The sequence below is a fragment of the Phacochoerus africanus genome, chromosome 6 (assembly GCF_016906955.1).
Source record: "Phacochoerus africanus isolate WHEZ1 chromosome 6, ROS_Pafr_v1, whole genome shotgun sequence".
NCBI lineage: Eukaryota > Metazoa > Chordata > Mammalia > Artiodactyla > Suidae > Phacochoerus > Phacochoerus africanus.
The window spans coordinates 82,886,437-82,899,676 of NC_062549.1; positions in this window are offsets into that span (position 1 = coordinate 82,886,437).

The window sequence follows — 13,240 nt, forward strand, 5'->3', positions numbered from 1 at the left end:
ATCGAAAAAGATTTAGCTCTGTGAAACAGGGTGTTAGCAAAATTGGAAACTTATATATTACTACTATATTGTAAACTGATACAACTAATTTAGAGCACAATTTAACAATATCTGGGTGTCCCCTGTAGTCTAGTGGTTAGGACTTGGTGCTTTCATCACTGCAGCCTGGGTTCAATCCCTGGCCTGAGAACTAAGATCCCTCGTCAAGCCACTGCAATCAAAAACAAACAAACAAGGAGTTCCCATCGTGGCTCAGTGGTTAACGAATACGACTAGGAACCATGAGGTTGCGGGTTCGATCCCTGGCCTTGCTCAGTGGGTTAAGGATCTGGCGTTGCTGTGAGCTGTGGTGTAGGTTGCAGACGTGGCTCGGCTCAGATCCCCCCCGAGTTGCTATGGCTCTGGCTTAGGCCAGCAGCTACAGCTCTGATTCAACCCCTAGCCTGGGAACCTTTTATGCCTCGGAGCAGCCCTTGGAAAAGGCAAAAAGACAAAAAGACAAGAAAAAAAAAAACACCAATACCCACCAAAGTTGAGCTGCACATACCCTAAGACTAGGAGTCTACTTTTACATGTCTATCCTACACAGACACTCTCACAAGAGACACATGGAAGATTGCATCACTGTTTATGGAAGAAAACAAGTGGAAATTAACTGTCCTAGGGAAGGAAAGGACAAACTAAGATTTGTTCATAAAGTAGAAAATAAATGACAACAGACCAATTTAAATGAGTTAACTGTAACTAAGTTTATAAATGTGGATATATTTTTAAATCATTTGTTGTGTTGTTTTTAAAAAATGTGTCAGATTGACTTCTAGAGGTCGATACAACTTACCTGTAATTTAAGACATATAAAACAATTGTGTTAGTTATGGATTCATATACATTAGGCAATTTGCTAGAACATACGTGGGAATGATACATGTCAACTACAAGATTGTCAAGAACTGTGAAGGATCTAAGAATGTGTCCTCCTTTCCAAACTAAAAGTAAGCTGGCCAATTCTATGGATGCTGACAAAAGACACGAGATTCCTGGGTCAGAGACAAAAAACATCATCACTCATGGCAGAGCAGGCAGTGTGCACTTGATGTTTGCAACAGTTCCCCTTGCCTCCCGAATCCCATAAGTGTTATGCTGCTGAATGGCCCAGGTGGAGGCTGTGCACAACAGGGGTTTCCATCGCAGCTGAGGAGCACTCAAGCTTTTTTGATGGGCTGTGAGAAAACTTGAACCCTGGATGGAGACACTATCTTTATTGTGCCAGATAGTAAACAAAGCTGCCCTCTGCACATAGGAAGACATCATCTCCATTTTCTAAGATTGTTCACCCTACAAACAACCTTGAAAACATAGTCTGGAACAAAAGCTGTCAATGCTCCTACTCACAAGATGTGCAGAAACATGAACAATGCCCCCAAGCAGTTATCTCAGGGAAAGAAAGGTGGGGACACAGATTGGAGTGTGAAACTTTAGTATCTATGATATTGTGTTTTTGACAAAGAGAAAACATTTTTAAAAAGAATCATTTGAAGGAGATATGGCAAATGTGAACATCCATTTAACATTATTGGTGGGGCTATATATGTCTGCTATCTCAGTATCTGTATTTTTCTGAATGCTTAATATATGTAAAAAATTTTTTAATTCCTTCTTAAAGATGAAATTAATTGGAGTTGGGTACTGTCTAGCAGCTCTTGACTCTAAACCCCATCTCTATTCACACAGACTTTTACAAAGCTCTTCCTGGAATCTTCTTCCCTTTGTCCCAGGGAGCCTTCACTCCAGGCTTCATTTCTGGCTAAAAGGAGGTAAGCTGGGCAATTGAGACTGAGAGAAGAAGGCAGTAGAGCTGAGCCAAAAAGTGTTCCTGAGTAAGCTTAGACCAGGTTTGTTGGCTAATCAGATGTGGCAGATGAAAGAGAGAGATTGTCTGTTAACTCACAGGGCTCCAGTACCTGAAAGTGGTGCTGTCATTCATCAAACAGGGAATACATGTAAAGAAAAGCAGTTATTGGAGTTCCCGTCGTGGTTCAGTGGTTAACGAATCCGACTAGGAACCATGAGGTTGCAGGTTCGGTCCCCTGCCCTTGCTCAGTGGGTTAACAATCCGGCGTTGCTGTGAGCTGTGGTGTAGGTTGCAGACGCGGCTCGGATCCCGCGTTGCTGTGGCTCTGGCGTAGGCCAGTGGCTACAACTCCGATTCAACCCCTAGCCTGGGAACCTCCATATGCCGAGGGAGCGGCCCAAAGAAATAGCAAAAAGACCAAAAAAAAAGAAAAGAAAAGCAGTTATTCACTTCGGTTTTACCTGTGTGGACATGGAGGCACCCATAGGGCACAGAAGTGGAAATGTCCTGTAGGCAGTGGCATATAGGGGTCTGGAACCAAAAGAGGCCTCTCCTGGAGAATTCTGTGAGTCATTGGCACTCACATTGAAAGCTGAAGCCACAGGCTTCACTCAACAAGCATGTAGGAGTTCCCACTGTGGCTCAGCAGGAGTGACGCAAGTAGTATCCATGACAATGCAGGTTCAGTCCTTGGCCTCGCTCAGTGAGTTAAGGATCCAGTGTTGCCATGAGCTGTGGTGTAGGTGTATAGACGCAGCTCAGATCTGGCGTGGCTGTGGTGTTGGCCAGCAGCTGTAGCTCTGATTTGACTCCTAGCCTGGGAACTTCCGTATGTCGTGAGTTCAGCCCTAAAAATAAAAAAATAAGCATATAGAATTGTAGATCTTAGCTCTGGAGAGTGGTTGATCCTATTGGAAATCTAATAGAAGGATATGGGCCCCTTACTTTTACCCCATTCCTTCCCCAAATTACCCTATGTATATATGCATAAATTTCTGCCTATACCAAAGCCTTTGCTTATAGAGTTGCCAATACCTAGGTGTCTGTACAAGTCTGAGGACATTCAAGAAGGTGCCCCACAAGCCCTTATCCCACCCCCAGTGTAACTCTTCACGACTCACACAGCACTAACCCTACATAGCAGGAGACCAGGGCGTTGGAAGAAGGTTATGATTTCTCCATTTCCCTTTCCCTGCTTATGTAAACCCGTTGATGGGGTTCCCACCTCTTACACAGCAATCTAACCATTGATCCTGGGCACTTTCATTGTCACAAGCCCAGGATCTTGGTTGGAAAGGCTCGGGTCGGAACTGGTAAATCCTGTGCCTATGCTTCAGAGAGCTGTGAGCCTGCAGGACTCACCAGCTCTGCTTCTTAATCCCTTACATGAAATCTCACCAACCTTGGACCAAGCTGCATGCCTGGAGTTTTACAATAACTTTGAGAGAAGAAAAACCTTGAGACCGTATACAGTGTTTCTAGGTCTCAGGCTATATCAAGCACTTTGCAGTGAGATACTTGATAGACCTGGGATAAGCAAACAGGGTTGTCTGTAATGAAACAAGCTTTTGCTTTAACTGTATCCAACGCTTGCAGCTGCTCTAAGCAGCAGTTTTGCACCTGTAAATAATAATGTGCTACGCAATGGGCCCACCTACAGGATGCTGAGAAAAATGCAACGGTAGGAATTGAAGGCCACAAAGGAGTGCGCATCTGTTAGCTTTTCTACTCTGACCATCTCTGCCCTATTTCTTTCTCATTCCCCATGTGCTGAAAACAGCAGAATCTTTGATGCCCACGGGTCAGCCCACAATTACATGTTCCACCTTGTAGGTTGACCGACTCATCCTGGGCAAACCCATGCTTTCTTCTTTCAAAATGAAGATCCCACATTCCAGGGAGGCCCTCAGTCCCAGACAAGCTGAGGTGGTCACCATTCATGCTTACCACTGCTATTTCCCAAGGACCCACAGACTTCAGGACAAGTGGGTGTCAGTGGTGCCCCATATCCCACCTTCCCTGCTGAGTGACACCTTGTATGGCCTCATCCTGCTCCCAGCAGGCTTACCAAATGGTGGGAAAATCTTATCCATAAAGGCCCCCAAATTGAAGTCTAGTCATTATAAATGATTATATGGATTCCTTTGCTGTGCAAAAGCTTGTCTGTTTGATTAGGTCCCATTGGTTTATTTTTTCTTTTATTTGTGTCACCTTGGGAGACTGACCTAAGAAAACATTTGTAAGGTGGATGTCAGAATGTTTTGCCTGTGTTCTCTTCTAGGAGTTTGATGGTGTCTTGTCTCATGTTTAAGTCTTTAAGCCATTTTGAGCTTATTTTTGTGTGTGGGGTGAGGGTGTGTTCTAGTTTCATTGACTTACATGCGGCTGTTCAGTTTTCCCAGCACCGCTTGATGAAGACTTTCTTTTTCCCATTTTATGTTCTTGTCTCCTTTGTTGAGGATTAATTGACCATAAGTGTCTGGGTTTATTTCTGGGTTCTCTATTCTGTTCCATTGGTCTCTGTCTGCTTTGGTACCAATACCACAATGTCTTGATGACTATGACTCTGTAATATTGCCTGAAGTATGGGAGAGCTATGCCTCCTGCTTGATTTTTGTTCCTCACCTCATTAATAAGTCCACAAATAACAAATGGTGGAGAGGGTGTGGAGAAAAGGGAACCCTCCTACACTGTTGGTGGGAATTTAAATTGGTACAACCACTGTGGGAAACAGTATGGAGGTACCTCAGAAAACTAAATATAGAACTACCATGTGACCTAGCAGTCCCACTCTTGGGCATATATCTGGACAAAACTTTCCTTGAAAAAGACACATGCACCCATTATAAATGATTATAAAGTCCTCTTCATCCATTTCATCACGTGTGATTTCAAAAATATAAAGTCAACTCTGGGACTACCGAACTACATTTGCCAATGCTTTGACTCCAGCACATTTTGGTTGAGGTGTCAATAAAGTGTACTTTTTAAAATCTATCCTAAAATCAACCACCTCTTTGTCATGACAGTTAATGTTTTTGAGACTTCATCAGACTTTGAGGTCACATTTCCATCAGTAATCCAAACTATAATAGACTCACACCTGAATTCTACTTGTGCCAAGAAGTTCAGTCTTTTGTCAGAATCTGTCAAAAATCCTCTGAGGATCCCCTGGAGATGCCTCCATCACCCAGTTCTTCCTGAAGGGCAGCAATCAGCCAGCAGTTTCCTGGTCAGTGTTTGTCCCCGAGGCCCCATTCATATCCCAGGCTCCTTTTCCCCTGTTTCCGTGGTCCACACACCCATATTCCCCCTGAACGTGAGCACAGACCCCTTCCTTAATTGCCACAGCGGTCCTAGAGACCTGGTATACATTTGACGAGAAACCAAGAGGAAGCATAACAGAGTAGCATAACTGTTCCTGCTGAGGTCCACTCTCAGTAGAGTGGGGAGCTCGCATTGTGCACAGGAGCATGGTAGGAAGACCTCCCATCAGACGGGTCTGAATTCCACCCTTTAGTAGTTGTATGATATTGAGAAACCCAGCTAAGACTGCCAAGCCCATGTTCTCATCTATAAAGAGGAGGTAATACATCTGTCTATCCATCATGAAAATTTGTACACGAATGGTCATAGCATCATTATTCACAATAGCCAAAAAGTAGGAACAATGACAAATGTTCACCAACAGATGAATGGGTATACAAAAGGTGGAATATTTATGCAATGGAATATTGTTTGAAACAGAAAGTTACGAAGTACTGATTCATGCCACTACACTTGGTGAACCTCAAAAACAATATGCTAGTGAAAGAAGTCAGCCATGAGGGACCATAGCTGACGTGATTCCATTTAAGTGAAATGTCTGGAGTGGGAAATTTATACAGGAAGAAGATAGGTTAATGGTTGCCTAGAGCTAGGGGGTGGAAAGGAGTAGGAAGAAAATGGAAAGTGACTACTGAGTTCCCCAGAGGCCTAGCGTTTAAGGATTTGGCATTGTCACTGCTGTGGCTCAAGTTCAATCCCTGGTCCCAGAAATTCCACATGCAACAGGCATGACCAAAAACAAAAACAAAAAAAAAGAAAAAAGAAAGTGACTACAATGGATACAAGCTTTCACTGTCAAATAATAAAAATGTTCTAAAATTATATTATGATGATGATACACAACTCTAAATATACTTAGAAAACCAATGAAGTTGTACACTTTTTAAAAGTATACACTAGTAAATTTTATGATATGTAATTTGTACATCAATAAGCTATTTAAAAAAATAATAGAACTGGAGTTCCCTTTATGGCTCAGCAGGTTAAAAACCCAGTGTTTTCTCTGTGAGGATGCGGGTTTGATCCCCGGCCTCACTCAGTGGGTTAAGGATCTAGCATTGCCACAAGCTGCAGAATAGGAAACAGATGCAGCTCGGATCCAGTGTTGTCGTGGCTGTGGCATAGGCCAGCAGCTACAGCTCTGATTCCACTTCTAGCCTGGGGACTTCCACATGCTGCAAGTGCAGCCATAAACAGAAAAAATAATAATAATAGAACCTACCATGTAAGCTTATTATAAGTATAAATTAGATAATGCATATAAAGTGCTTAGCACAGTGCCTGGCACATTATTAAGTGCTCGGTAAATGTTAGCAGTTGTGATTGGCACACAACAGTCCAACTCAAGACATTTTAGGGAATCTTTCTTAAATAAGAATGAGTGCAAAGTGACATCAACACCTGTGGGTAGGTTGACTGCAACAAGCATGCCAAGTTTCTTTTTGGATTTTCTGGTTTGTTTTTACCAACCACCTCTTCCCCCAGGTAAGAAAAAGATCATGGCCCTATGAGATGTTCCCCTCACCCATCACCTTGTGCTCTCACCAGCACCTGTAAACAACAGTTTAAAAAAAAAAAAAAAAAAAAAGACGGAGGGAGTTCCCATAGTGGCTCAGCTGGTAACAAACCTGGCTAGTATCCATGAGGATGTGGGTTCAATCACTGGCCTCACTCCGCGGGTTAAGGATCCAGCGTCACTGTGAGCTGTGATGTAGGCCAGCAACTACAACTCTGATTCAACATCTAGCCTGAGAACTTCCACATACCATGGGTGCAGCCCTAAAAATGACAAAAATAAACTAAAATAAAACTTTAAAAAGAGGGAAAGGAGGGAGTTCCTGTCATGGCTCATCGGTTAACGAACGCAACTAGCATCTATGAGGACACCGGTTCCATCCCTGGCCTCACTCAGTGGGTTAAGGATCCACTGTTGCTGTGACCTGTGATGTAGGTCGCAGACATGGCTTGGATCCTGCCTTGCTGTGGCTGTGGCGTAGGCGACTACAGCTCTGATTCAATCCCTAGCCTGGGAACCTCCATGTGCTGTGGGTGCAGCCCTAAACAAGACAAAATAATAATAATAATAAAAAGAGGGAAAGGAAAGAATGAAAGAGAGGGAGGAAGGAAAGAGGGAAAGTGAAAGAATGGAAGGAGAGAAGAAAGGTAGGGGGGAAGGAGGGATGAACAGAGAGAAACGTGATAAAACTCCAGGAGAATAAAAGTTAACAGTATGCAGGCCAAAAACAAACCAAAAAAATTTCTCCTAAAGAGATATGATCTTGGAGTTCTCTTGTGGGTTAAGGGTCTGGCATTGTCACCGTAGCTGCCTAAGCCACCCCTGTGGCACAGGTTCAATCCCTGGTCCAGGGAATTTCTGCATGACATGGGTTCAGTCAAAAGAGAGAGAGAGACATATGATCTTACAAAGATGCGACCTTAATAAAAATATACATAAAGTGTTTTTTACCAAACCAAATATGTCGCTTCCCCATCTAAATTTTCCAAACACTACTAAGGATTATTTGTATAAATTCTGGGTTAAGGAGTTCCCACTGTGGCTCAGTGGTAACAAAACTGACTAGCATCCATGAGACCCTGGTCTCACTCAGTAGGTTAAAGGATTCCTGGTCTCACTCATTGGGTTAAAGGATCTGGCATTGCCATGAGCTGTGGTGTAAGTCAGCAGCTACAGCTCTGATTCAACCCCTAGCCTGGAACTTCCATAAGGCGTGGGTGGCCCTAAAAAGCAAAAATAAATAAATAAAAATTAAAAATATATTTTTTTAAAATTCTGGGCTAATATCCATGAAGTACCTACCACGTGCCAGGCACATGTGCCAGGTATTAGAGACACATCAATGGAAAACTGTCTTTGTCCTCAGGTGTAACTAAGACGATCACCCACCCTTGAGCAGCAATATGTCATATCTTTAATTTGAACCTCTGACTATAGCGACTATCAGCATCCACCAGTTCAAGTCAATAGAATTCCCTGGCATGTCCTCACTTCCCTCATGACTATCTGCTGTATGGCTCTGGACACTCTTTCCCCCAAGTCTCCCACTCAGCAGTTTTAGCCCAGGCCCCACATGTAGAAGCTCTTAAGGATCGGCTCTTTCAACTCACACACTAGCCCTGTTTCTCTAGATGAACCAGTGCCCAGGTAGCTGCAGGAGTCTACACTGGGTCCGGAAGCATCTTCTACCTGGGTCGCCCTTGTGTGGAAACTAATCATGCATTTGAATTACCCCTCCCATTTTGGTGAATTTTGTTTTAGAGGTCATCTTATACTTTTCCTGCTGCCCAACCTTGGTCTGCGCTATCCCAGGCCATCGAATATATTGCACTAAATTTGAACCACAAAGAGAAAAAGTCAAGATCCGAATCTCTTTCCTTCTGAGAGAGCACTACCTTCCTAACTACATTTGTCCAATCTCAGCTCAACGATCTCCAAGCTCCGAGTCATCTAACAGGTGTGTGGGAGGCTGACCAGATTTCCTCCTCGGGAACCAGCCCTGGTTCCCCTCAAACTCCCTCTCACGCTCCTCCCTACAACCCTGCCCCCCAAAGTGATCTTTTAGAACAAAATGAGTCCCCCTTTTAGAACAAAATGAGTTCCCCCCCACCCCCCCACCCCCACCCCCCGCAAAGGTTTATTGACTCTAGGGATAGGAAACTCCCACTGAATAAATACACAGGTACATAGTTCCCTGGTGACTCAGTGGCTTAAGGATCCCACTTTGCCACTGCCATGGCTCTGGTTCAATCCCTGACCCAGAAACTTCTGCATGCCACAGCTGGGGCAATAAATAAAAAAAAAAACAAATAATACACAAGAGAATATACATGCATGTAAACACATATCCCATTACTCCCACAAGGCCCTGCAAATCAGAGTGGTCATGAAGAGAAAAAGTGAATGTCAGATTTTTCCATGTTGAGAACAAGAATGTGACCAACATCTCACACCAGTCCTGGTGTAATTTTTTTTTTTTTTTTAAGGGCTGTGCCTGTGGCTTATGGAAGCCACACAACAGCCACATCAGATCTGATCCACATCAGTGACATGCTGCAGCTTGTGGCAACACTGGATCCTTAACCCACTGATTGAGGCCCGGTATTGAACCCACATCCTCACAGACACTATATCAGGTTCTTAACCCTCTGAGCCACAACGGGAACTCCCCAGTTTAATTCTATCCAAATCCTAACATGTGTCTGACAAGTTGTGCTGACCTCAGGTTTCCCAGATTCCAGTTTTCTCTCAGTTCCCCGGGGTCTCCATCACTACTCTTCCTATATCCTGGTGCCTGTGAGAACAGTGCAAGAGGGGGGAGGGGCCTGTGTGCCTCCAGTTCTGGGGCCACAAGCAATTCCCTTGTTAACGATTCCTAGATTGACTCTCTGAGGACCAGAGGCAAGTTCTCTCCACAGAGGGCTGGCATCTTTACAATATTTTGTTTGTCCCATATAAATAGTGCTCCAGGGATATTCCCCCAGCTCTCAGAGGAAAAATAAGCTTGTGTGTTGCGTTGGGTAGTTTGCTGTGTAACTTGGCTAGGTTGAAGGTATTTTATAGATGTGATTACATTGTCTACAATAAACTGACTTTTTTTTTCTATTTTTTTTTCTTTTTTCTATTTTTTTTTCTTTTTTCTATTTTTTTTCTTTTCTCTTTTTTTTTTAGGAGGGGGGCCCACCCCGTGGCATATGGAGTTCCCAGGCCAGGGATCAGATCTGAGCAGCAAACAAGACCTATGTCTGCGGCTGCTACGGCAATGCCAGCAACTTTAACCCATTGTGCCACGCATCCTAGCACTGCAAGATATAGCCAATCCCCTTCCACCAAAGCAGGAACTCTGAAAAATTGAATTTAAATAAAGGCAATTAACCTGATTAACGTGGGCATGGACACTATAGTTCACAGATGAAAGCCATTGTTCCTCTGGGAAACTTCGGTTTTGTTCTTAGAGACTTTCAATTGAGGCCCATCCACATTAATCAGGATAAATCACCCAGATTTATCCCAGTTTGGGGGAAGACTGGCTTCAGATGTATTTGACTGAGATTTTTTTCCCTCATAACTCAGTGTCTTCAGTCTCCTCATATTACTCCTCCCACTCCCTCCTCCCAGGTCTAGGAGGGGCCCAGTGAGCGACCGGAAGGGAATGAGCAGTGCCTGTACAGTCCTGGCCTCAATCTGGTGGGCAGAGGGGTTTGGTGACAAGGCTGGCTCATCAGGACAGGGGAGAGCTGGTGAGCCATGCAGACTCTGCCAGGCACCACAAAAAGAGATGCTTTCACATAGAGATGCTTTCAGGAGAGTTAAAATCTCTACCCTCTGGCTAAAGGAATTGTATTAACTCTTTCCATTCAGATGGGATTTCAGTTTCTCTGAAATGTCATGGCACAGGCCTGAAGTCCTGAAGTGGTGCCATTTTTGTTTTATAGTGAGTCAGATAAAGAAGATGCATAAGCAAGGAAACAATGCAAAGGGCTCCAAAGATTGTCTGATACATCAGAGACTCTCATTTATTAAACTGACGTAAGTAATCAAGTGTTGTTCCTCCCAATCGGAAACTAGCCCCAAACTATTTGGAGAAAACACCAGCATATGAGTCTGGCTGCATGGCTAACACCAAAGAGAGATCCTCTGTATGGAACCAGCTATCATGTTGTGCTTACAGATCTTTGCAGTTGCAGTTCTCGCTGTGGTACAACACGATTGTTGGTGTCTTGGGAGCGCTGAGATGCAGGTTCAATCCCCAGTCCAGCACAGTGGGTTAAAGATCCAGCATTGCCACAGCTGCAACTTAGGTTGAAACTGTGGCTCGGATCTGATCCCTGGCCCAGGAACTCCATGTGCCTTGGAGTGGCACCCAAAAAAAAAAAAATCATCATCAGTTTCCAATCTGAGCATCCTGTAAAACTGCTGGAGTATAATCACCCAGAGCTCAGCTAATGCTTACATTATAGCTCTGCAGAGGACCCAATTCACCTGAGCAATGAAGGAAAAAAGGAAATTATTGGCATCTTTCTGCTCTGTGCCTCTAGGCTACGTCTTCTGTCTCCTCCAGGCTTGGGGGGAGTACAGGAAGGCTTGACTAAAGATAGGTTTTCATAGACCTAATTGCACTTGCTAAGCACTTTACTGCCTGACCAACCACTACAGTGACTGCCGAAGAGACCTAAACTTCTAATAGAATGAGAAATGGGCACTTCTTATAGCTTACCAAAATAACATCTTGCATAGATGCTAGTATGTTAATATCTTAATGGCCTCTAATGATATCGCAGAAGGACTAGATGATCAAAAACAGGAAGCTATTCAAAGAGCAGTCATGTGGGTGCACTGTGCCCTGGGCCCTCACACAACAATTAGGGACCCAGAGCTCTGGTCAGGCCAACCTAAGTGCAGTCAGGTGGCTTTCCAGGATACCATGTGGTTGGAGTGGCATCTTTCCAGAGATACAGGTCCAAAAATTAAATGGCACCAAAATATCAGGCAGTATTAACCACAACACATTACAAGACCCTACTCTTGAATTTCCCATCATGTATCAGCGGAAACAAATTTGACCAGTGTCCATGAAGACACAGGTTCAATCCCTGACCTTGTTCAGCGGGTTAAGGATCTGGCGTTGTCGAGAGCTGTGGTGTGGGTCACAGACACAGCTCAGATCTGATGTTATTGTGACTGTGGCGTAGGCCTGCGGCTACAGCTCCAATTCGACCCCTAGCCTGGGAATTTCCATATGCCACAAGTTCAGCCCTAAAAAGACCAAAAAAAAAAAAACACTTACTCTATAGAAAGAGCTATGGACTCAATTGTGCCATGTTTGGGCACCGCAGGCTAAGGCTTGGCATGGGTGGGTTGCAGGGCTCCACTGATGGAATAGTGGTGGGAGCAGCTGTGCCACTGCCAGTCTCCAAGTAGACCAGTGATGAGCCAAGAAGGTCGCCCAGTCAGTGCAGCATGATGTCAGTGCTGGGAGGGAGGACTGCCCATCAGCCAGGTCCGGAAACCACATGCCTACGGTTATCAGCACATCCAATAGTGGTAGAAAAGGGAAAGGAAAACCAATGAAATGGTGATTTTGCTCATTGACTACAGTAATGTCATAGGCTGGGGCAGAGGTTCAAAAGCTTACCTGAAATAAAGTTCATGGAGCATTTATCATTCTCTTTTTCTCTCTTTTTCTTTCTCTCTCTCTCTCTCTCTCTCTCTCTCTTTTTTTTTTAGGGCTGCACCTGTGGCATATGGAAGTTCCCAGGCTAGGGGCTGAACCTGAGCCTCTGCCACAGCCACAGCAACACCAGATCTGAGCCACATGTGTGACCTACACCACAGCTCATGGCAACACTGGATCTAAGCCAGGGATAGAATCTGAAGCCTCATGGATGCCAGTCTGATTTATTTCCGCTGCGCCACAACAGGAACTCCTCATTCTTTTTTCTGTGTGTGTGTCTTTTTAGGGCCACATGTGTATCATATGGAAGTTCCCAGACTAGGTGTCAAATCGGAGCTGTAGCTGCAGGCCTACACCACAGCCACAGCCATAGCCATAGCCATGCCAGATCTGAGCAGCATCTGCAACCTATACCACAGTCACAGCAATGCCAGATCCTTAACCCACTGATGGAGGCCAGGGATTGAACTCACATCCTCATGGATACTAGTCAGGTTTGCAACCCACAGAGCCACGACGAGAACTCCTCCTGGAGTATTTATCATTCTGTTTCCCTATTCCAGGCAAGATGTTGTCAAGTTTGGCTCAGTTACTGTTTTCTGGATCATTCGCTTGAGATGCAAATTCTGGGCTCCAGCCCCAAAGATTCTGATCCAAGAGGTGTGGAATGTGCCCAGGAATCTGTATTTCTAATAGGTGATCCGGGTGACCCTGGTGCAGGTTATCCAAGGACCAGTGTTTGGGGACCACCACTCTACTACACACCATCTCCTTACATCATCAGTCACTGAGAAGGGGCTGTACCCCAGATGTAACACTCAGCACATCCCTAGGCTCCCACTTGGACCCACTGCCCTGTCCAAGCCATGTG